Genomic DNA, 24,457 nt, shown 5'->3' with positions numbered 1-24,457 from the left:
ACACAAAGAAAAATGCAGTGGTTCAGGCTGCAACTCTCCAAGTGTAAGTATTTGCTTTAAAAACAACTATCTTTCCATAGGGCTTCTTAACCTCTCAGAAATATTTGGCATTGTTGCACTGGATACAAATGCAGCCCATCTGAGCAAATGTCTCAGGGAAACAGCTGTTGAACCAGCAAAAAGGATTTCTTTGGGCCACTCTGTTCAGGCTGAGAAAATACTAAGTTCATTTATTTAGAGCTCTGCGCATGGAATTGGGATTCCCAGCCTGCTGTTGCATACAGGCTGAAAAGGTACCTACCAACAGGACTCTGTTACACTTGATACAATAATTGTTTCAATGCATCTGTAATGACTACAGCTGGGCAACATTTCCCTTAAAAAACAGAAATAATGTGCAAAGCTTTCAGCAATCTTGGGCCAACTTGTGGCTGGTTTTTAGTCAATCTGAGTCCATATTCTGAGCATATTCCTGTGCCAGATTTTGGCTGAAATTTGTCCACGAATGCTTATGCCAAGAAGGTTTTGTCAATGTCAATTGTAACTCACACCAGCCAGTTGAAAACGTGGTTACAAACTTAGCAAAGAGAAATTCAGGTATATTTTTGAGCCCTTTCAGAACAGATCCCAGTTCCAAGACTCTTGAGGACAAATCCACAGAATATAAACCGAAAGCAATAATAAATTGCCCTTCAAACTCTTTAGCGCAGAAATCTTCCGTTTCACACAGACTCAGCTGGATTTTCCTTGCTTGTATTTAAATAGGTCTATATTTTTAGAGGACTGTTACAGGTTACTTTTTGCTTTTGCTTATCTTTTAACAGTAAATAAGTTTAAGCCTACAAATTTAAGCATACCCACTGAGACAAGTGCAGTTACCTATGAAATGGAGGAGAAAACTCCAAGTGTAACAGAGTAATCCCTTAGCCTGATATGTCTCCTTCGATTTTCATGAGCTCTTTACTTAGCTCTCTGCACATAGCTGTCTAGGAAGCAAGACTGTAAAGAAGCCTGAGATAGCCCAGAGGCTATAAGACACTTGTAGTCTTCTTTCTTCAAAATCTGTGGTTTATATATATTTGTGCGCATTAACATATATATATGTCCTATACATACATAAAATCATACAATAATAGAATAGCTAGTGTTGGAAAGGACCTTAAGATCATATGTATATAGGTATGCATGGGTTTAAACTTAAACAGGGGAAGTTCAGGTTAGATATAAGGAAGAAGTTCTCTACTGTAAGGATGGTGAGGCACTGGAATGGGTTGCCCAAGGGAGTTGTGAATGCTCCATCCCTGGCAGTATTCAAGGCCAGGTTGGGCAGAGCCTTAGGTGACACGGTTTAGTGTGAGGTGTCCCTGCCCAATGCAGGGGGTTGAAACTGGATGATCTTACGGTCCTTTCCAACTCAAACCATTCTATGATTCTATGTGTGTGTGTTTATATATATGCATCAGTATGCATATATATGGAGAGAAAAGGAGATGAGGGAGAAGAGAGGAAAGACTTTTTCCTCTATTATCATTGTCCATTACTGACAACTTAAGCCTATCTTTGACAATAAAATAGACTATGGACTTGGAATAAAAGCAAACGAAAACAAACTTAAGGAAGAAATCCATACTTTGAATAAGGCAACCTCAGGTGTTCATCTGATGGGCATTCAGAGGTTTCAGCTTGTTAGCTAATAAATGCGCACAACTACTGACATTTATTTGAAAATGTTATGGAGAAGTTCCGGAGATTTATACATGGTATCAATCTTCCAGCATTTGACCATGGTAATTACTGATTTGTAAGTCTAATTTCCAGCCCTACTAAACAACAGAATGAGTTTCAAGGAAGACAGACAAAAAAATCTCAGAGAGACAAAAAGCCCAGCCATGTAGAGTATCAGATCTGTGAGCAGTAAGCTCTGTGAGTCTATAGAAAAGCAAACCGTAGCAGTCAAATTTGATTGCTTTTCTTAAGAAACCAGTGAATGAAATTAAAAAACAATGACAGAACAGATTACATACCTGGATCACACTAAAACACTGGCTATGGCATCACAGTCATTAAATTTGAATATAAAAATTGACAGATAGAGCAGAAACAAGCTATGGGGCCACAGAAGATAATGATAGTGGAGCAGCAAGTTTGTGGGATGAATCTAAAACAGAACAAGAACCAACAGTAGACTGAGTCTCATCAGCTTCCCTAGCAGTGACTTGACAAAAGGAGTTGAACAGCATGTAGAAAGTATCTGTGGCAAGGGATATTACAAGCTCCTGTGAAGTAAAGCTTCCAGCAGAAAGATATGCTCAGCAGCTATATAGGCTGACAGCAAATAATCATCTTAAGTCCATGTTACAAAAAGACAAGACAATATGCTGATGTGGCATGAGTAAACATGGCATCACACTGGGAATAATAAGACCTGAGTGCTAACCATAGCTCTGCTGCAGATCTTAGGTATGATGGTGTGCCAGGCCTTGTAACTTTGAGCCTCTCCTTTTTCTCCAGTTATTGGCTGTTTAATGAATATAGGCTCTAAATGCTTCATAACAGGAAACATTTAAAACTTAAACAGAGGAGTTTTAGATTAGATATAAGGAGGAAGTTCTTTACTGTAAGGGTGGTGAGGCACTGAAATGGGTTGCCCAAGGAAGTCGTGAATGCTCCATCCCTGGCGGTGTTCAAGGCCAGGCTGGACAGAGCCTTGAATGACATGGTTTAGTGTGAGGTGTCCCTGGCCATGGTAGGGGGGTTGGAACTGGATGATCTTAAGGTCCTTTCCAACCCAAACCATTCTATGATTCTACGATTCCCATTCACCAATTTTACAGCACCTAGCACACCAGGACAAGGTCTGGACCACAACCTCTGTCAACTCTTGTTTGCACAAAAGCATAGCACAAATGCAAACAGTCAAAATTCCCTTACAGCTGGTCCAGCAAGAGGATGAATTATTGCATGATTAAAGATATCATCATGTGCTCCATGGACAAATATCCAGTCTCCCTCCACCTTCTCCATGTAGTATTAACCATTTGTGAAGTATCATTTATTCACCATTCATGTCAATAAGGAATTAAGAATGGATTCTGCCTACTAGAGAAAAATTAATTTCTCTCTTTCACATGTATTTGCGTTTCCCACAAAACAGAGAAAATTCCAAGGGGGCATGGTATATTTATGCAACAAAAATATATATGGTCTCCAGTGTTAAGAGCGCTAATGCTAACAGGAAAATGTGGAAAGGATATTAAACTTCATGCATCAAGGACTTCATGCATCAACTCTCTTTCACTGAAAGCTGAATCTGCATTACATATGGGGTAACAGCTCAGTTTCCCAAGAAAGGATAATTCATTGAAATTTCAAGATGTGTATTCCATTTGATAACATGCTCATCTTGCCTTACCTCTCTATCAGAGGATCAGCTTACCCTGCTTCTTGCATAGTCTTTCTCCCTAGACCATCCTTGTATCAATCACAGTCATAAAGTGGATTCAAGACTATAGAGGGTCTCTGAGTTCAGCCTTTATACACCAAACAGGCTCTTCATCAATAATCTCTATGAGATCGTAAAACAGCAGTGGAAATACATGCAAAAGTAAACAGCATGATACCGTTTAAAGGAGTAACTTCTACAGACTAACTTGAACTCCTTGAGCCCGAAGCAGAACAAATACAGACACTACATCTATTAGCTGCAAATGAATAAAACAGTATTTATAAAATGGGCAATTTAGATCTGATTAATGTTTATAAATGTGTTTACTTAAGAATTAGATATTAACCTATAGCTTTAATGGGTTTAATTAGCCTTGGAATATTGTCTCAGTGTACAATGAAAAATCACTAATTCACAAAGGAAATGCAAAGAAAATCTGCAAGCACAAATGAGGTCAATTAATTAAGCAATTTACATAATTTTGAATGGTTATTTTCAGTGTATCTTTGACATTTTGCACTTGCTATTCCCATCACACCAGCAAAAATACTTTTATTCCACCCTAGCTATATGTTATATCAATCATCTCATGGGATCACAGAATACCAGCACACACTGCAGTATAACAGCTTCTACACACAAGCTTTCTGAACCGTGCAGAATCTAGCATCCCATTTCCAGCTGTACTACCTTATCACCAGCAGATGCATTTACAGGCTGTTACCGCTTCATTCTTACCTCCAAATGGAGAAAAGAATATGAAATATGACTTCATCTCCATTACATTTTTACACCCTGAATACCAAACAGATGGTAACAATTACAGATGGGAGTATATTTCTCACAGATGAAGCCAAATGCTGCATAGCTCACCAACTGAAATCTGGAATGAGTCATGTAATGCATTTAGCTTATCCAGATCTAAATTGGTGAAAAATGGTAGAGGAATTTGGACTAACAGATATTCCCATAGTTACCTTGGGAATACTACAGTAGCGACCTTCTCTTAATACAGCTGTGTCCATGACATTCTTGTGGATTCTTTGTATTATCCCTATAACAACCAAGGCAAATTTACTAACTCGGATGTAAGAAGGAAATAATTTGCTTCAGAACAGAGATCCTTCTTTGGCAATTGCTGCATGTACTTATTTCCCAGAGTAGTACCTAGCAGGAGGAAGAGGCTGTGACACAGCCTGGTTTGCTTTCTATGGCTGAACTGTGTCGATCCACCAGACTGAAGTCATGACTGAAGAGCTGACAGTGTGCTGAGGGCTGCTTCCCAGCATCACCGAGACTTCAAGTCACTGATATGTCATCAGCTCAGGATAGGAAGCCAAAGCTGAAACTTCTGAAACAGCCTCCTCTCTCCTCTGGTCTACAACTCCACAGCTTCTCGCAAGGACATATTCCTCTGGAGCATGTCTGCTTTGGTAAGAATAATGAAGGACTTTTATCCAAGGCTGCCAAATGAACTTAATGCCACAAATTTATATTTCATTATAATGCAATATTGCACCTACTGATGTAATTTTTACATACATTTTAAAGTATTTCATGGACTGTATTATTGAGAGCAGTGATTAATTTACTCAGTCCTATTTTGTCCCCATCTAATATAGTCACAAGTGAATTTTGAGTGGTGTATTTCTTTATTTATACAGTAATTCTTAGGTCACAACTTCAACTGATGCAAATAGACACTTCCTTACCTGAAGCCAATGAAATAAAACTGCCTTGCACAAGTTGAAAAGCAGGCTTTTGTACACAATGTATCACATATTAGCGTGGCACTACAAATAAATAAATAAATAAAAGAAACACGAAGGTAATTAGTAATAAATACTTTTAGACTGCTTTATTTTGCATCACTCAGAATTACCTGAGATTGTAAAAGAGAACTTTGTCTATATGCTTTTTTGCCAGACAACTCTTTTCCTACATGCATTTGTGTCTCAACCATTCCAATAGAGAAGATAAACATATCCCTTTCTCTAAGTTACTCCTTCTCATCTATTACATAAAAATGCAAATTTCTGACAAACAACCTAGCAACTCAGTTTTCTTTCACTCACTGCCTTGCCAGCCCATTCTGCCTTCTTTATGCTGCTAAGTACAGCTAAGTCACTAAGTCTCTCAGGTATATTATTGTAATCGTTAAAAACCAGCAGCAGCAGAAGGCAGAATTTATTTCCCCAACTTCCACACACCACTGGTTTCTCTATAGAGACTGCTTGCTCAGCACCCACAGTGTTTCCATCTGTTTCAGGCTCAGCCTAGTCATGTAGAAAGCAGAACTTCCAAAGAGCTTAAAGAAAAAGATGTATTAAGAAGAGAAGTGATTAAGACAACCAACAGCTGGTAAAACGTCAGAGATCTACGAGATCAGGACACACACATTTCCCGTGTTTTGTCTGTTCCTCCCGAAGTGCCTGAGGATACTTTGGTTAAAACTGCCCAGCCAAACCTATTTTATCGCACTACGGATCACTGAGATCAGAGTTGCCTCCTCTTGAGAACTTCATCATCAAGCAGAAATCCTTGTGACCCTGTAGGAATTGCTAGTGATAAACATCAAAAAACAGAACTTCCTTGTAGCACTGCCATCTTGGGGGACATGGTTTAGTGTGTGGTGTCCCTGCCCATGGAAGGGGGTTTGGAAATTGATGATCTTAAGGTCCTTTCCAATCCTAACTATTCTATCATTCTATGATTCTAATTTGGTCATGAAACTACCAGAGGTGCAAGAGTCTTACTGAACCCAGGGTATCCTCACACTTTGCGTTAGCACTTGACGTACTAACTCTATGATTATTATTAAGGTCCTCCTAGTATTTTTCTATCCCCCTCTATAAGAAACTTGGGAGATTTTGTTGTATTCCTGATGGGTGAACAACAATAAGAAAAAAAAACATTTTACAAGATGTTAATCACATGATCTTCCCAGCTATAATTCAATGTTAAGTCTACTCTGAGGCATTTAAAAACTGCAATATCTATTATAATGTTTATGACCCTCTGGGAATTACTCCTTGATTCTTGTGAGAAAACAAAGTTGAAAGGGGTGCCTGGTGAGCCAAAATTCATCTGCACTGTGAGGAGCCCAGGTTTGTCTTTTCAAGATGAAGGCAGCACTTTTATCTGTTGTGGTGCTTGCAGAAAAATAGCTGTTGTGCTATGATAAAAGATACAAATCGTTAAAGATTTAAAAGACACATGGGCTTTCTAGAGAAGTTAGTCAAGGAAGACAGTTTAAAATTGTCTAAGCTTCCTGCCTGTATCTTTGGCAATTCTTATGCCCTTAAAGCCCATGCTAGTCGCTTATTGAAGTGTGAAGGATCAATATGCCACAGAATCTTGCAATCTGTGAGCTACATTCTGCCACAAGTGCTTAAACAGTGTGCAGACCTCTAGAGAAAAGTGAACACAATCCCCATGCTGTGTCATGACAGAACATATAGCCCGTGTTCCCTCCAACACATCACCTCCATGCTACTCATTCTCCTTCCATATTCCTTCCTTCCCCCAGAAGAACTGAAATGAACACTTACTAAGTTGGTATTTTTCAGAAGTAGGTGCCATGCTTGCAAAGTACTGTTCTTGTTCCTGGGCATCTAAAGGCTGCTGCATGGCCTGGCTATGGAGGTAATGAACATCTCTGTTAGCAAAGGTGCAAACAACTGCACCTGCTAATGGTGGAAAATATATTAGCACATTCCTGAGCACTGATATCCAAGGGCAGATGTAGTTTCAGGCAAGGAAGTAGAGATTTATATAGAATTTGGCAAAAGTGATTTTGGTCTGTGGAGAGTTTAAATGCACATACTACCAAGCTTTCCTTCAAATTCTCTGCAGACTCTTCAGCTATGTCTTCACTAATAAATCAGAGACAGGGCACAATTCTGAACGCTGTCTTGAGATTGTCACTACAGATTAGTTATTAGCACAGTTCCTAGAATGGGTTTTGCCCAGGACAAGGAGCTTTCTCTGAGGCAAACCTCAGGTATGGTTTGGGATTTTCTGTAATAGGCAGTATGGATGAAGCTACTCTGTTTTGAAGGGGGTGAGAATTAAACTTATGAATATGAATGTAGCTATGGTACTTGTCTTCAGAGCCAGAAAGCAAGCCCTTTTTCATACTATCTCCTCTTGACAAAGATATCCCCAATGTAGTGAAGAAAATACAGCTTGACTTTATACTGGCTGCTTGAGAGGGTTATGTATGGCCAGGGCACACAAATCTGATACCATATCACTCATTCTGGAACCTGGGAGGGTTCCTGCAATGAACTATACCCAAAACTTGTTTTTTTTTTTGTTGATTTGCTCCAAAAGAAAACTGATAAAATGATTAATATTTGTGCACATTAGAGGATGAGTCGGTCCCAGATGTCAGAGTGCACTGGTGAGGTATTTATTTAGCAATAAAGATTCAGCAGATCCTCAGCTACTATAAATTTATTGCAGTACTATCAAAAAGAAGTGTAATCTATCTCCAAGGGCAACGAACCAAGAAAGAAACAACAGGGCCATTATGTAAGAAGGTGACAGGGATTACTCCTGGCCTTTCCCCTAAAAGGTGAGATGGGATTTGGGAAAGGCATGAAGCCTTCTAAACCCAGGAATAAGTCCAGTAGAAAAGCAGAAGAAGGGGCTCTGAGCCAAACACAGATGATGAAAACTGGAGAGCACAGAACAGAGCAGTGGAGTTTCCCTGTAATCCTACCTAACTCCACCAAATTGCCTCTAGTGGAGTCCTGGCTCAAATGAAATCGAAGACGACTGCATTTACTGAGGGCTTAATCCAGGGTCCTTTCTCTCACTAAGCTTTGTAGAGAGCAGAGAGAAACTGATGAAATCTTCTCCCAAAAAATAAGACAGACTCTGTCTTGCTTTCATGCTAAAATTGTTGGGTAAAAGGAAGTCCTCCAGGGTGTTTCAATACTTTAATCTGCCTAAGCACAAAATGGATGCTATTGGAGTAACAGCTTCTGGGTGAAAGTTCAGAGGTAATGTAATAGAATACAAATGCATTGAGAACAAAAAAAAAAATGCTGAGATAAGTGAGTCTGGGGTGATTTATGAGCAAATTTCTGGGTTTTCAGCAAAAAAATACAGTTTTATAAAGGTCTATATAGAGGCGTGATAATGCTTTCATCTATTTATAATGCAAATTAGAGAAACAAGTGTTGAGAGGAGAAGAAAGATACATTTCTTAATTAGAAATTTATTGAAGTTTTTTCCCCCAGTGAAAAGATAGAGTTATTTTTATCTGGGAGGTATGTGTAACAGTGGAGGGACACAGTGCTATCCTGTATATGATTTTGTTGTGATTAAACCACCTTTGTTACAAGCAGCTATAGCAGATGACCTCTAAAATATGAGAACGATCACTCTTCATGAGCATTTTCTAAGTCTCAGCTTTGGCAGACAGACTCACCAGCCCCAGGTGCTACTCCAGTCATATCCCCATGCCTTCATCATTTCAATCTCTTCTGGAACTGTAAGCCTCAGAGCACCTGGACGCCTTTTAGCCGACAGCAGCCAGACTGGCTTTGTGAAGTCTTGAAGAAGGCAAGAGGCTGGTTAAGCTTGTGAACTCGAATTAAATGGCTGACAACAAAACCTGCTAACACTGCTCCTTACAACGTGGCTTTTGGACACAGTAGCTAGACCTGACAGCTTCTTATAGGTTTGCAGTTTGTCCTTGGAAAGAAAGGAGAAAAAACCCAAAACCCAATCCTCAAAACAATACCTCTTCCAAGCAGTGCTTAGTTTGTTTAGACACTAACTTTTATTGTTTGCTAAAGAATCTTTAGTAACTCCTCATGAAGGACATTACTAAATGTATTTTGGCGATAAGCTCTTGAGTACTGAGATTGCCAAAGGTATTGGCAAGGTCCATCAACAAACATGTATGATGAATTTAAATTGCTGTGGGACAAGAGGGAATGTTTTGACTCTGAGACTTCCTGAGAGAGATGGTGCTTTTGTTCTTAATAGCTTTGACAGACTTTTCTTCCTGTCCTTCATCACTTAATTTGGGGGCACATTCAAGCTCTTGGCTTCTACAGTATCAATTTTCACATATGATCTATTTGTAATAGGAGATGCAATGAACTATTATTTCCTAGTTACCTTCTGCAGACCAGTCATGACAATAACAAAATCATAACCTCTGCTGTTCAAGCATGTCTTTGAAAAATCCCTCTTTTCTTTTAGAATGTGCAGGTGGCCACTTTCAGAGAAAAGATATTGGGCTATGAGGAACTATAATCTGACCCAAAAAGTGAGGTAGATGTTCACATGTAGCACAAAACTTTTAAGTTTGTTGATACCAGTGCTGATGTGTACATATTGTTAGCTGGCAATTGTTACATGGAGGTTATGGCACTGCTTCCTTCAGCAAAGGGGAACATGACACACTATTCCTTGGTTCCCCATAGAATCATAGAATAGTTAGGGTTGGAAAGGACCTTAAGATCATCCAGTTCCATTCCCCTGCCATGGGCAGGGACACCTCACACTAGACCATGTTGCCCAAGGCTCTGTCCAGCCTGGCCAGTGTTGACACTGCCAGCGATGGAGCATCCACAACTTCCTTAGGCAACCTGCACCAGCGCCTAACCACCCTCACAGTAAAGAACTTCTTCCTTACATCTAACCTAAATCTGCAGTTATAAGGATTTCACAAATGAGCTGTCAATAGCCTTTTGGAGACCCAGTTGTTCACTAATATAAACCAGCACAGTGACATCAAATATAAACCAGAGGTGCTCCTGTTTCATTTTACACCATGGGGCAAAAAGCCTATGAAATATCCACTGATTTAAGAAAAGTCATCCCTCTGCAGAATTGGTTCATCATTCACCTCTTAAGGTTGCTTTCTGAGGTGTAACCCACAAGAGAAGATCACAGGCCACTGCTTGGCTGAAGTTCAAGTTCATTCTTCCTCCAATACTACATTTTTGTTGGGATTCCTGTACTGGATTTTCTGCTATTTCTTATTAATTGCTTAATTGCAGCATAGCCTATTGAAACCCACAGCTGAGAAACTGCTGATGATACTCCATGACTTCTAAGTGTTGCTATCTTTATTAACTTTCAGAGCAACTGGACAGCCTGATGATTAGCTGAGCTAAGCTGTAAATCCTAGCTGATATCCCTAAATGCAATGTATTTCCTAGCACTAATTTAACCTTGTTTTCACAAGAGATTAATGTACACAGACTCACTTTAATATCTTCTTCCACAGATGAATATTTAAAGGGTTCTTAATCAGATCCTTGTAAAGTTTCTCAAGAACCAAGCAGGAGATGAAGCCCAAAGCCACGTCTGTGTGTATTTTAAAGGCTGTTTATCACAGTTTGACACCAGAGACAATCTCACCAGATTTCTAAGCGAAGCAGGAGAAATAGACTGAAAATAAGAATGTCAGAATCACTTGCTCTTGCAACAGCCTTCTCTGATACTTGATAGCATTAAAGCCTCATAAATAAAAGGGTGATATGCTCAGTATTCGTTAATGAGGGTAACTTCTGTAAGTCACGTTTAAAAACTTGTTTCCTCTCCATAAACAAAACTAGTCTCCACATCAATATCTTTCATTTTCCTCTCCCAGTGCAAGGTTTTTCCTTAGCAGCCATTCTGAAGAAGAGTTCAGATTAACTGGAAATAAAAATGAAGGGGAGAACAGAACAGGAGAGAGAAAAAGAAAGATGATGTGAGCAAGGCCATATGTATGCAGTCATTTTATTTGGTCAAGGCTGGAACAAGCACAGTGCTCCTGTTCTAAGACTCCAGGAGACTTATCAAGGTTATCTGCCATGAGCAAACACTGAGCAAAAGCCGTATTGCACATCTGCAGTACTTTCCAGTTCAGCATTGTCTAAACAGCACTGCACATCCATAGCACTTTCTCCCTTTGCATATTACATTCGCAGTTTATCAAGGAAATATTTCTGTAGTAAGACTCAAAAAAATCTTTCTGAGGAAGACTGAACAGAAACTAAAGGTTCAGTTTCCCTGTTTGTGACACAGGTTTTCATCAATATTTCCAGAAGACTATATATTCTTTTGTAATTACAGAAATCTTCAGAACATTCCCAAAGCTTATTATGCTTCCTTCTTCCATTCAGAGCTGTAACTTATTTCATAGCCACTTCAACATTCCCTTTGACATGTTTGACAGGAGACTGATATCATATTGCTGGTTTTTTCCATCCTCCTCATCTCATGATTAAAAATAGCATAATATTAAATATCTTGGATGAGATATGTTTTTACCCAAGAAGATAAATCTTTTACCACAGGTGGGCAAACATGTTTGACTAATAAAAAAACTCATTGATACTGCAGTCAGGGAGCCTTTTTAGCATTCATTCACAACAAATCTGAATCCTGGAGACTTCAGAAAAGACTATTTACAAGAAATGTGAAAAGATCTTACAAAAATAAGCAGCTCTATTTTCAAAGCTTTATTTTTTCAAACTTATTTGTGTTCATTACTCAGAATCAGTAATGAAGGTTTATTTCTAATAAATCCAACAAGGGGTAACCAATAGGGTTTCAATCTGTGAGTAAAATCCATTCAGCAAAGCCTAAATGGAAGATAATACCTTTTCTCTTTTCAGTCTTACTGGTATATATCATGGGGGGGGGGGGGGGGAAAGAACCCACCTTCGGATTTAAATCTTTTTCATGTCTCAGGTAGAAGTAGCAGCATTTAGAGCTCTTAATCAGATAAGCAAACTGACATAAATATGGTTGATACTTCATCAGAAAGAAATATTCTTGAGCATGACAGTGACACATAGAGGAAATGGGATTTTCTCAGGACTTCTAACCACAAGCAAAACCAAACAGAAAATACTAGTTCCTTAGAAACAAAGCTTTCCTGTAAAATGTATCAAGAATGTAATCACATGATGTGTGCATTTGTGGAGAAAGAGTGTATTTGTCCTTCTTTTAATCGATAGCCAATATGTAAGGGCATTAAGATAAAATTAAGATAAAATAGAGACTTACATTCTAGCCCTTTCCTGACTCAGGAATATAGCAGTGTTTCACATTAAAAGCAAGACTCTGAAACTATCCAGGAAGGAAAAATCTCTATTTACTTTTCCATTTAATAGGAAGGAATGGACATTTCAATAAAACTGAAAATATCAGTCATACACCAGGAAATTAAGCTCCTGTACACCTCTACCAACAATTTGCAGCATTAGATCATAAACCTAGAGGAGTAATTTCATAAGCTGGTAGGAGTGAGAGCTATTATTGTCTAGTGAGCCAGCCAGTGAACTCGGGTGTAAACCAAGCTTTTCCTATGTGTGTATCATGAGAATTTCCCTGTACTTTTTAAATCTCTGATTTGGAAGTGCCAGAAATCTGGGTTGGGGGGTGAGGGAAGTAGTTATGAGATTCCTACTGCAAAGTAGAATTGGAAAGTCTGCAATTAACAGTGTGAATTTGCCTCTTTTTTCCTGAAGGACTGTAGTCCTGAAAAACCCCCACACAAATACCATTAAAACAAGACCTAAATGACATCCTAAACTCAATTTTAATCACTGGAAACCCTAAGACTATTCAAACCCCAAGACTATTCAAACCCCATATAAAGTTTCCATATGAGCAATGTAAGTGCTTTTATCCACCCTAACAACAGTCAATATAAGAGTTAAGGATCACCCTTAAAAATGGAACATACAGCATTTCTGATCATGCTTCGTTAGTTGTGGGCCTCAGTAACTTGGAAGTACTTTGGCTATATTTTGATCTATCTAATTATTCCCACCTGATTAACAGACATAAGTCTGCCTCTTTAGCTTTGCCAAAGTAATGACACTATTCTACCTGTTTGCAGTTGCAAGTGTCAGGGAGTAACAGTATCAAATAAGCTGTCACCCATGATAATGACTTTCTCTGTTTTATACGTAAAATGTAAGAGCAACAGAATCCCATTTATTTGACATGGAAAAAGTAATAAAAACCAATTTCTATTGATTTTCCCCCCAAAATGATAAAGGCATGCCGCCAATAGTTACATCACAGCTTCATGGTTAACTTGAGAGAGAGAGCATCTTAATGTTGTTAATTAAGTGAAAAAAATATGTATTTAAAACAATGCATGTTTAAAAAAAACCAAGAAGTGACTCACTGTGTATGGCTCTTAGTTTGTGTATATAGTTCAGGAAAAGAACTACAGTATCGAAAGTGTTCATGTTCATTTTCAGGACAAAATGGTGCTGAATGGTGTCATTCTGATAACTTGGATCAAAGAGATCAACACTCCCAAGAGTGAAAGGGAAAGGAAACAATTTTATATCTAGAATCAGATGGATAAGAGTAAATTGAAAAATGGGAAATACCAGTAATACCAGTAAGTAATTGAAAAATGGGAAATACCAGTATGGGAAATACCATGCTGGCTGAGTTTCTAAAAGGAAAAATAAGAATAAATTATTTAGGGTGTCATAACCGTGTCTGTGGCATATTTTGGTACTTACACATGATGCCTGTCTAATAACCTGAGATTCCTTTGCTAGTCACCGAGAAATAGACATAGAATCAGAATTGCAGAATGGTTTGGGTTGCAAGGGAACTTTAAACCTCATCCAGTTCCAACCCCCATGCCATGGGCAGGGTCAGCTTCCACTAGAGAAACATGCTCAAGGCCCCATCGACCTGGTCTTGAACATTTCCAGGGAATTCATCACGATCATGGTGCTGAGACACTGGAAGAGGTTGCCCAGAAAAGTTGTGGATGCCCCATCAATGCTGGCCATGCTTCTTTTGAGGTAGCCCAGGATACTGTTGGCTTTCTGGACCGCAACTGCACACTGCCAGCTCATGTCCTAATGCCAATATCCCCAAGTTCTTCTCATGAGGGCTGCTCTTAACTCATTCATCACCCAGTCTACACTGATACTGGGAATTGCCTGGAACAAGGTGCAGGAACTAACAGTTGTCCTTTCTGAACTTTATGAGGTTCACATGAGCCCACTCCTCAAGACAACCAAGGCGCCCCTGGGTAACATCCTTTCCCTCAAGCAAATCAGCTGTACCACTCATCTTAGTGTAATCTGTAAACCTGCTGAACTTGTTCAATCCCACTGTCTATGTCATTATGAAGATACTAAATATTATTGGTCATAATACAGACCTTTGAGGCACATCACTTGTTACTGATTTCCATTTGTATATTAAGCTGCTGACCACAACTCTTTGGATGCAGCCATCCAACCAATTCCTTACCCAACAGTCTATCCATTAAATCCGTATATCTCCAATTTAGCAGCACAAATATTTGGGTGAGAGGGAGGATACCAAGGTCCTTACAAAATACCAGGCAGATGACATCCATTATTTAAAAAAATGATTCCTTTTAAAAATGGGAATGATGTTTCCCTTTCTCCAGTCACTGGGTCTTCATCTGCTTGACACAACTTCTGAAATACAATGGAGAGTGGCTAAAGAACTACATCTGCTAGCTCTCTCTCTGGACCCTGGGATGCATCTCACCAGGTCCCACATCTCCTGAGGGTATTTAAACCATAGTGCTTTGATATACCCCTGTCAAAGAGTAAAATTTAAAAGTGACCCTTGCCCCAAACTGGCTGAAAAGCATTTGCTGTTTTAATAACTGAATAGTACACAAAGAAGTTAAAACCCGTTTGATACACTGCATTTGTCTAATTATTTATCTTAGCACAAGTAAATCAATGAAGTAGTCATTCAAATAATGAAATACTGAAATTACCAAATATCATTATTGTCATCAAATATGTCACATCAATCATAAGAATCAGTTTCTATGGCTATGAAAGCTTTTAACAGCAGCAATAAGCACCTAATGCTGATAATAATAGGAGGAATTAAAGGGATAATGTTAAAAGATTTAAAAATCAATTTGACTCATCAGATTTCATAATAGTAAATAAAAGTTACTCAGGTCAAATTCAATAGCTCATTTTTGAGAATAAAGATCATCTCATTTTGCTAGACAAAGACTTAAGCAAGCCTTCACCTAAGTGGTTCTGACTTAGAGTGTCTCTAGTTATTTCTAGTTTTGAATGCAGTACAATAAGATACATTGTGTGTTGAAAAGATTGAATGCCTGAAAAATAGTTTCCAAGTGAAATGCCAGCTGGAAAAAGCCTTAAAAATTTATTTTGCTTTGTTTTCCAAAATCCTGGACAATAGGAGAAGAGATGTTTAGAAAAACCCTGAACTACAACAGCTTTACAGCTTAAATCTGAAACAAGCATAGGAAATTTTCAGTATTGCCCAGAAGGCAGTGAAATTATATATACGTGGGATTGTAAGGAATTTGTATCCAATATATCCCTTCTGAGCTGTGTGTTTCTGTAGTCTCTATGAGCTTAATACCTTTAAAGTCACAATGTGCACATTCATAAACTAGTACATACATGTATGAAAGCTTTTCTTTCCAGTCCATTACTTTCAGATCTAGCTTTTTTTACCTTGATGCTCTTTGTTCTTGGTGAACAGAAAGCTATTTGCTCCATGAAACAGTATAGATTCAAGGCATTGTCTAGCCACTGTGTGAGTACGCAAGGCAGAGGAAACAGAGAGCTCTTGGGGACAGCACTGCAGTGCTGGGTAATGAAGCTAATCATAAAGAATCTGGAGCTTTTTCACAACATAAGATCAAGAAACTTTATGTATAGAAAATAAATCAGACACACACCAAGCAAACCATGTCTTCAACCTGTCAGCTATAGGAGACAATATAGATATATAGTCATCTCTTTATGGTGAGGTTTTCAAATGGTGCTGTGACGTAACTAGATCCTTACTTGCATTGCAATTACTGACCAAATTAGGGCTAGAAATATTCAGTTTCAGAGGATGCTGATTCTAATCCTTGCATTATTGAACCAATTGCCATGTAAAGCAAGAAAATATGTGCATGTAAATAATAAAATGAATAAATATAAAATATATATACATATATATATACAGACAGCATAAACTTTGTTATCTGAGCACTTGACTATATCAAATGGACTTTATCTTAACAACTTCACTGTGAAGTAGGGAAGTGCTATTAAATTTTGAGGGTGAAGACCTAAAATACCTAAAAGCAAAGGGTCAACATTAAAAAAATAACCAACCAATAAAAAGATCTTATGAGAACAAACAACCCCCCCCTAAATAAATGGATCTCAGGCACTGATCTTTTCAGACTGCTGCTCTGATTTTTGTATTCTACACATAATAGCTATATCTGGAACATTTGGAAATCAAAAATGATCTAGATCATGCTGCTTCTTGAATGTGGATTGAATTAGAAGAAAGTTAGAGCTCTCTTTGGCTTTAGGCACTAGATAGCTGAGGTCTGATCCTGTACCTGAGTTGCATCACTACAAATATTTATCATACTCTAGGTCTTTGAAGAAGGAACCGTTTATCTGTCATTTGTATAGACCAAAGGTAACGAAGTCCTACTCTTAGTGACTTAGCTTTCTTGACCCTAAAACTGTAGTAATAAAAGGACTTTCTGAGCAATGTAACAGCTATAGAAATAACACAGAAGTATTTGTTATTAAAGACAAAAATGTACATGAATACAGGGAATCCATGGGCTGACTAAAACCTAATCCATTCTGTCCAGGAAATGTTTTCTGTGAAAGAGAAATGATAATTAAGCACTAAGAAAGCAGAAGGTTAATCTGATATTTTTTCTCCTTCCATCCTAAAGGTTTTATCCAGATTCCCAAGTCTAAATCCTGTATTCTCGATCTGTTTCTTCTCACATTTTGCATTCTAACTTAAAATGTTCAATAATCTTGTTGCTTGTTTGAACATCCATTTATTGCAAGGTTTTGGTTGTTTATTTTTGATATAAAAAATACTTGGGTGTGATTGCACATATTTGAGTATTTTTACATGCATCACCAAGATTTTAGTTAATATTCACACCTACCAAATTTACAGTGATACATACGCATATATACAAGAAGGAAAAAGCTTTCTTAAAGAAAAAGTATAAGTAAAGCAGCATTAGCTGCTGCGGTGCATGAAAGTTACTGAAATGCCCCCTTCCCTTTTGAGAAATCTTTTCTCTGAATATTACCTAAGGACTATGCCCAAGATACATCTCGACTATTGAGCATCCTTTGTCAGTGCAGAGTCCCATTTATTTTGGTAGGATTTTGTGTTACTGGATCCAGGTGCCAAACTGGAGCCAAAAGCAGGTGGAAAGGACCATTGATCCATGATGGTATGGTGCTTCCTGTGTTTCCATGCTATTGAATCACATCACATTTAAAAATCTTTGAAATAAAATGAATATGCCTGCAAATAAGCGCGAGGCTTTTGCAAACCACAGAGCAAAGTCTGTCAAATTACCTTCTGAACGATTCAGCCCAAATTTCTGATGGAGTGGGTCACAAATTTCATAGAGTTTATAATTAAAAGTATGCAGGTGCATGAATATGGGTGAAATTTTCTTGGATGTGCTTCAGAGACTTGTAAAGCCTCAGACATCACTAGAGATGCGCCGAATTAACCATAAATAATTCAGGTAGCCTGAGAACCTCTGCATCTGCTATTTTGCAGAGAATTTGAATGTTTAGTTATTACCTTTCCTTGTACCCACTGCAGTTACTCTTGAAGCAGCTCCTTGGTTTGTGAATGTACAGCAGATTATTGAAAGGAAAGCTCTTAAAAATCTCCAGATGTGCTGTGTGGAGTTTCTCCAGGATACATCAATACTTTATTTGGGGGTCACAGACTGATGTTATGTGACTCTAAATGTCAAACATGAGAAAGAAATAAATTACTTCTGAGCTCTGGACAGACAGTTCTGTTCTTATACACAATACTGTATGTAATTTATTGATTGCTTTATAGAAGATCATGCCCCTAATAAAAGTGCTTTTCCTTTTGCGCTTTTGACATTGCTCTGTTCCTTTTATCTCCTGCAGTAAAACTGATCCATGAAGCCCATTTGGTTCTTATATGCACCTAGTTATCCTAAGTATAGTAAATACAAGGAATTAGTTAGCAAAAAGTGCTGGCAGTTAAAAAGTGCTGGCAAAACAGAGCAAGTTATAAATGCAAAAGGAAAAATAATAAGATTCAAAAGAGAAGATGACTATTTTGAGCTGTGCTCAGCTGTATGATCTATAGTCTCTCAAGGAGAGATGGGTGAAGTATTTTTTTGACCTATATATTTCCATTGAAAAATACAGAATCGTGGCAATCAGATCAGCCATCTAAAAGTAACACAAAGTAATGTTTTTTCTCAATTTTTAAAACAACAATGATGTTTTTGTCTGAAATTATTTTTGCAAATGCACTTGTGAAGGTAATTTGAGACAAAAATCACTTTTGTTCTTTTACAGCTCTTGAAATAAAAGACATTTTTACTCAATGGTAACAAAAAAACCCCAAACCGTCCTTTTGAGAAAAGCAGCCTAGTTTGTTCAGTCCAAAACATTTGTTTCCAGAGCTGACAAAACCCCAAGTGTTGTTATTTTCTCAGCTTTATTCCTAATTTTAAGCAAGATCCCTAAGGGCATTGTATAGCCCAAATATCTTTTTGTCTCTTTCCACTGAGAAATGGCATTTTTTTTCACCTACTGGGCTCTTATGTATCTCAGGAGAGAAAGATAAGCTTGAGATGATACTCTGCATTAGGCTGCAGGTGATCTTTGCTCAAGTTCCAAGGTGGTCTTATGCTGGCATTGCATGTTTGTGGTTGCAGAATACACAGCAAAAAAAAGCTTGCTCGCTTAAATTATTGCACATAAACTGCAGTTTTCTGCCTTTGACCAGCTGAGGTTGACAGGCCAACTCACAAACTTAGGTGAGTTACCTGAGGTGGCAAAGGAGTCCCTGCTGCAAGGATTGATGCGTGCTTTGGCTAACTTCAAAGCACAAACAGAATAAGACACGGAACCCCTAAGGAATAAATTTATTATCAACTGCTATACACTATATCAAAATACATTTACTATAAGTAAGCAAAACTGCAACTGAAGATTTGCTTACCGCAGGGAAGACTTGATTCCTGTGCTGCTTCTAGGGTCCCAGTGCTGCTCCTTAATGATGTTTTGGACCTCACTTTCCACTGTTTGTTTCTCTCTATCTCCAAATCCTGTCACCACTTTGTTTAAACTCTTATTTACTCTTCAATGTTAATTTACTTTTTCGGGGGGGGGGCGGGGGGGAGGGGTAGCTGGGGGGGAAGGGAATAGTGTCGTACGTCTGTCACAGGCCTCATGTCACATTTACCTCATGTGGTCTTCATAACTGCGTCTGCCTACATCATGTTGTCATTACATTAGGTGCAAGTCAGGTTGTTGGGCTAGGTGGTTTTTAAAGCCTCTGATACCACTAGAACAATGTTTTCCTTTAGGAATCACACATTGCAAAAGAATTCTAGGAATACCATCCAGAATGCCAGGATGCTGCAAGGGTTGGTGACTCCATGGCAGCCTGGATCCTTGGGGGATGAGAGGGAGGGTATTGGTGGGCAGTCAGAGGCACCTCCAGCACAGAGCATCAGGCACCTCTGTGGGAATGTTGCAGCTACACAGAACAAAGTAATGGTATTTTATACCAGAAAATCTGGTGATCTCGTAAATCTTAGATAAGAAGGAAACGGTCAGAAAGTTACTTCTTTGGAAGAAAATGTTCTGTTTCCTCTGTATCTCTCAGACTGACTTTCCCTTCACTGTATAATAATAAATACTGTGATCAGTTTTTTAAACTTTTACACTTTCTCAGCAGTTTTGTATATAAGTTTAATTACACGTGTGTATAAATAAATACACGTTTCCAAAGACGTGTTTATATTTAAAAGCTAGGGTTTCACAACATTATACAGAAAATATAAAACATTTTATATATGGGAATACATGACCTATATGGAAAAAGAACCAACCAAACAAACCAAAACAAAACTCAAAAAGAATTATGTAACACAGTGTCGTGGTTTAACCCATGCCAGACAGCTTGTCCACTCACTCCCCCTCCTTCTTTCCTCCCCCTACTCCCAGAGGGACAGAGAGGAGAATCATAAAGAATGCAACGCCCATGGGTTGAGATAAGAACAGTTTAGTAACTAAGGTATAACACAAATCACTACTGCTACCACCAATAATAGTAATGATAAAGGAAATAACAAGGGAAGAGAATACAACACCCCATCACCAGCCAACCGATAACTCACCCCCCAACCCGACCAAGCACCGACCGATACCTCCTCCAACCCTGAAGTCCACTTAGCCTTTCCGGGTAACTCCCCAGTTACATCCTGGGCATGACGTGCTGTGGTATGGAATACCTCTTTGGTCAGTTTGGGTCAGGTGTCCTGTCTCTGCTTCCTCCCGGCTTCCCTCCTCCCTGGCAGAGCATGAGGCTCACAAAGTCCTTGGCCAAACCAAAACATCATTTTTATCAGCTCTGTTCCCAGCCTGAAAGTCAAAACACAGCACTGCACCAGCTACCAAGAAGGAGAAAAATGACTGCCACTACTAAACACAGGACACACAGAATCCTTTAAAAAAAAGCAAAGAGGTTACTGAATGTGGAAATGTAAGGATTTTCAAGTTCCCGACTTGCAGCATATTTATTTTGGTAAGCATTAAAAGCAAAATTGCACTAGCACTGTAAATCCCTTCAGAACTTATTAACCTTGAATCAAAATTCATTTCCCTTTGTCTTTGCTGTAATAATCAGCATATATGGAAATCAATTTCATATTTCTCCATTCCTGTTTGCTTCAAGTCTTTGAAGATTGGTGAGGGCGAATTTTAGATAGATGGCAGACGTAACAACACGTGCAGCTCTGCAGTTCTAGGTTGCAGATTAGCTATTTAAATTATACGGAAGAGTGCTGTAGGCAGCTGACTCACAATAAGGGAGTTTTCAGATTCCAGCTTCATTGCAGGCTGGACAAAGCATATGCAAACACAAATGCTAAGTCACTTGCCAGAGGTCACAGAACAAGTCAATGGCAAAGCTCAGGAAAGAACTCTTTTCACACCCAGGCAGAAGCTTTATCAATTTGTGTTGATTTGCAACATCCCTTTTTGGAGAATTACTGCTTTTGTAAAATCCTTGATTTGAATGAAGCTATTCACATGGGGAATCGTAATCCATCAGGATTAGGCCCCAGGCCCAGAGCTGAATGCTGTTTTGTGGCATGCTGGTAATGAACTGCTGGGTCCTGTTACAAATGTACTGTCCTTTACATGCTGAAATAAGCCTGTCTGTATATTGTACGTTTTTCTCCTATGTTTGAATAACCCCTACACAAAATAGCTCCCCTCAGTGGTGGATCTAACTGTCAGCAAAACACTAATAACACTACTACTGTTGGTCTGTTGATATTTTCCTGCCATTCCTACAGGCAGCTTGGGGAGGCAGGCAGAGAATAAACTTGAACTATACTCACACTTGAATATAACTAGGTGGCACTCAAACCCATCTGTTACTGCACTTCCAGTTCTGTGGAAAACAAGGGAATTCAATAGTTTTAGGATTCCACTTGCCTCCATTCTGGGTACAGAATTCCAATGTAGTTTTTGTAAGAGAGGGTCAAAACCTATACAAATAAATACTTCTCCCACATTTGTATACAACCCAAGAGGAAAATGAAGACATTAACCTGAATATAGTCCTCTTACATGGGAAAAACTATCGGGAATCACATTAATGTTATGATCACTGTCAAAGCATGAGATTCAGAAGGAAGGCAGAAAAGAACTTAAATTTTAAAGAACTTTTCTGAAAGGACTTGCATTTTCCACAGTAATATCTCCCATTAATTTAACATGTTCATTGTTTTCCTAGCCGGAGCCATCAAATTACTCTTCCTTTTTCACATAGAGTGCTGATATCTACTGATGGATTAGTTTGTTTACAAAGTCTGCAGCTCAACAGATTCTGAAAACTGCTGCAATTCAGAAGTTAATAGCTGGCTCTCTTGAAAGTGGAAGGTCAGAATTAAAACTCCATGTACCATGAGGCTGTCACTGTGAATACGGGTTTGCAAATGATCTCTGAGGCACAAACAGCACATACACCAGCAAAATTTATTACATAACTTTTCAATACTTACAAATATGTTTGAGATTGACTTTGATATGTAGGTCTGTGAGACACTTTAAAAAATAGAGCATTTTGGAGACCATTTTGACAAATGATACTTCCTTCAACAATTGGCCAGCAATGGAGGCTGTGTCACTTCTAAGTGCATCTAAATTGCCTAGTACTATTAAGAAGTCATTTAAGCTTCAGCAATGTTTTGTCTGATTTTGAAACTGGGCTCTTAAAATGTATGCCTTGTCCAAACACATAATGAAACCATTATTTTTTACTTTCTTTTTAAGCCAGTCTTCCTCCACAAACACACACACATCCCAAGCTGAAAAGAAATAAAATAGCAAATGATGATGACATGTTCTATCAAACGCATGAGTGAAACAGGATCTATCACTGTGTCTGTCTGGATATAAGAGCTTTCTTCAGGACTCAAGGGGATATTAAAATAAGAGAGCCTATTTTAACACTTTATGTGATTCATGATTTAGAAGCAACATCCATGAGTCTGTAAGCCAAGGAAAAGCTTAGGTAGATACCTAGCGATATGGAATAAAAAGGATTTTTGATTAAACAAACCACTCAAATGGACGTAATAATTTAGACATTTCTACAGTAAAATGAGTGGGAGAAATCTTCTGTGGAAGTTACTAAGTACAATTTACAAAATCATACAGACTCTTGTAATTTGTTTCTCTTATATCCCTATATATTTGTGTAGCGCATAGAACTGGTAAGAGTCAAAGCACTGATGGGAATCAAATAGAAACCACATGTTCAGTACTCAATGGAAATGAAGCTTTTTTCCTCTGATCAATCTTATAGCCACTTTCTCCACCGCTTCAAATGTAAATGAATAGGGGAAAGTATAGACAGTTACAACACAGCCATTCCCCAGTCTCACAGCACTGCACTAGGCAATTTAGAAATTACTGACAACAGAAGTGTTTATAAGTGGCATCTCAACAAATGTAAAATAAGGCTGAAGTACAGACTATCCTTACAAAAAGATGTGGATAGTAATGTGCTGCGTAAATGTAAATCTCACATGATTGTCATTACATTGCCTCAAACTCCAACTTTCAAGTGTGTCTTTTACACTGAGATTACTGTTCACCATGCCCAGAAATAATCCTGGCTTTCTCAGGCTCTCCAGTCCATCTGTATTGACAAAACTTGCATTTAGACTGTGAGATTTCTTGGCCAGCGGTTTGCATTGCTCATATTTTGTGTGGTCCCCACTCAAATGGGAGCCATTGCATGGGTCTCTAGGCAGTACAGAACTTGAAATGTATAGCAGAAGAAAAGTGGTAAATATGTAACTCACTAACTTCAGTAAGTACTTCATAAGTGAATGACTTCTCATGCATTTATGATAGCTTGAAGAAAAGTAGGAATATTCAGAGAGTAGTGTGATGGCATGGAAATTGGCATGGCAGTAGCTTTCCAAGACTGGAGACTTTGTCATTACAAATCCACAGCTGTGAAGTTACAAATCCAGAACTATCTTTGGTTTACCATATGCAATCACTGAAGGCACAAGAAGTAAAAAGAATTGCATTGCTTCAGTGGAGAGAAGAAGGTAGAAATGAAAATGTTCTTTCCCATACAGTGGTAGAGAATTCAGCAGTGATTTAATATTCAAATCAGTTGTAGTTTCTCACATGCTTATCTCAGGACTTAAATTCATTATTAAATGCTTTGCTGGATCAAAATCTTTGCCTTTGATGTGCTAGCATACTAAAAAGCAAGACACTGACTAAACTCAGTAGCAGATAAGTAACTTGCTCCTTTTTTCCTGACCAACAGGTTGTGGCCTTTCAATATGCCTTTCCTAGCAGTCTTCTTGAAAGCACACCTCCTTAAGGAGGGTTCTATAATAGCAAATATAAAAGCTGTAAATCTGGGGAGCAGGGAAAGGTTTTGCAATAA

The sequence above is a fragment of the Neopsephotus bourkii genome, unplaced genomic scaffold (genome assembly GCF_033783945.1).
Source record: "Neopsephotus bourkii isolate Nb327-2 ecotype Australia unplaced genomic scaffold, CSIRO-AGI_Nbou_v1 NB_1637, whole genome shotgun sequence".
Classification (NCBI taxonomy): domain Eukaryota; kingdom Metazoa; phylum Chordata; class Aves; order Psittaciformes; family Psittacidae; genus Neopsephotus; species Neopsephotus bourkii.
This window is presented reverse-complemented; position numbering follows the sequence as displayed.